The sequence below is a fragment of the Buceros rhinoceros genome, unplaced genomic scaffold (assembly GCF_000710305.1).
Source record: "Buceros rhinoceros silvestris isolate BGI_N320 unplaced genomic scaffold, ASM71030v1 scaffold27123, whole genome shotgun sequence".
Classification (NCBI taxonomy): domain Eukaryota; kingdom Metazoa; phylum Chordata; class Aves; order Bucerotiformes; family Bucerotidae; genus Buceros; species Buceros rhinoceros.
Window position 1 is genome coordinate 6,597 of NW_010402223.1, and position 2,294 is coordinate 8,890.

The window sequence follows — 2,294 nt, forward strand, 5'->3', positions numbered from 1 at the left end:
GGGGGGGCCCCGGAGGGGCGGGGAGTCTCTGCTTAATGTCCCGGTGCCTGGGTATTCGACCAGGCAGGTGGCACCGTGCTGGTGGGTGGGTTCCCCTGGGCGAAGCCGATGCTGTGTCTGCAGAGTGACGTTTCCTCGCTTCCAGCCTTATTTTCATGCAGTCCCTGCTTTGCTCTTGCAAATTTGTCTTGCTTGCGCTGGTCCAAAGGATGTTCCTGTCCTCTGGGCACCCGGCTCTCCCGCCGTGCCCACAAAACATCTCATTCAGCATCTCTGCACTCGCCTGTGTGTGCAGACAGTGGGCAGAGCAGGGGAGGGTGGTTTTCAAAATGAGCTGTGCTTGTAGCCTGCCAGAGTGCTGTCAGCTGGCAACGGCTCAGCTGCCCAGGCCACCCTGCAAGAGGGACATCACCCCCACCTGAAGATGTGGTCAGCCTCAGCCACCCCTCCCTGTCCTCTCTCTCCTGCGCATTTCCCATGCTCCCCATGGAGATCTACGGCCGGAGATGTCCCAAGGCACCGAAGCATATTGACGTGCTGTGGCACGCTTCCCTCGCAGCAATCTCTCTAATGGGAACTGCTCAGAGCATCCAAGACGCTGGAGCAGCTCCATTAATCACAGCCGCCTCCTGCCTGGCACAGGCTGCCCTTGTTCGACACCATGGTCCTTCAGGTCGGTGCCAGAGAAGTCCACACTGTGTCCTTGGAGCTAGTGCATCACTGTCATCACTGATGTGTGAACGGTGACAGGGGCTGGCACAGGCAATGAACCCCCCTGTTCTCCCACTCGACCCCAAAGCACAGGCTCAGAAACCTGCAGCCTTCACCAAGTAACTGCTGTCACCTTGCAGGGATGATATTTGGGGATCACCCTGCCCTCTTGCCCCTTCTTGCAGCCCCATCCTGGCTGGCCTTTTCCCAGCTCACCACTTCCAAGTGCTCGGCAGGCAGGCGCTCGCTGCGGCTCTCCGGGACGGCAAAAAGCATTTAACAGATATAAGGCATGAAAATAGTGCCAGACAAGGGGTCATTAGAAATCATTTAGACTAGGCAAAACCAGGCCACCCTAAATCTGCAGGCAGCCTGGCACATGGAAGGAGTATTTGTGAACAGGGCTGCGATGAGTTATCCGAAGATGCTGCAGTGTCTCTGTAGCTCCATAGCTGCGGCTAAATGATACCCGAGCCCTTGGAGGCGGGTGGGCAGGAGGGGTGTCTGGCCAGGCTCTCGGCCCTGGGCTGTGTTACAGCTCCGGTTTCAACTTCAGATCAACAATATCATTGCACAGGGGTGAAGGCACAGGCCAGGAGGAGGATGGGGCATGGTGCATTGCCCTGGCCAGAGCTGCTGCTCTGGGCTCCCCCGGCTGCAAACGCATCTTGGGCTCACACCAAAACCACGGATCTCAAATGGGGAGCGGCAGAGGAAGGTGGTTAAAGGAAATGAGTAAAAATCTCCCGGCTTTGGTACTTAAAACGTTACAAAATGCTGGGGGCGGGCTGGCTTGCCACCCTCCTCCCTGAATTTGTACCTCTCTGGCAGGATTTGGCCAAGGGTGGCTGATGCACTTTGAGAGAGGGGTGCAGTGGAAGCAGGATGGAGAGACAAGCCCCACCCAGGCATGGGAGGTTCTTCTCTGTCCTGATCAGCCTTTTTTTCCCCCGTTCTGATCTTCTCCTTCATCATCTCCTTCCCAAGGAGGTTTCCTCCGAGGGTTTAGTGTTACCAGCTTGCTGTACAAGAAAGCTGGTCCCAAGGATGAAAAGCCCAGGGAGATCAAATCTCCTGCCTGCAGCTCTCCTTAGCCCTGCTGAGGCACTGCCCAGGCTGACACGGGAGCCCCAACGCCATCTGCTCAGACCTGGGTGCTCAGCACCATGCGGATCTGCTCTGGGAAAAAGGCCAAACCCAGCAACGTGGTCTGAGGAGCAGAGCAGCTGTGATTTATGTCCACGCTGGATGGAGAGCTACCCACTGGCAGCACAGGTTTGCAAGGTGAAGCATGATGCAGACCTGCCCAAGGAGAAGGGAAGTGGCTGCTGTTGGGAAACAGCCCCCAGGCAAAGACGCTGGTCAGCAATGAACTCACTTTTCAAGGTTGTGTGGTCATGGTGCATCCGCGCCATTCCCACCTCCACCATAGATGATTCAGCATCTCTGTCACCAGCAGGCAAGACCCACTTGGTGAAGTCCTCTGGTGATGCTGGTGTTCAGGGGGCTGCAGCGTACCTTGGCCTCCCTGGCAATCAGTGGCATCGGCTTCCAAGGGAGCAGGGAAGGATAGACAGGCCAGA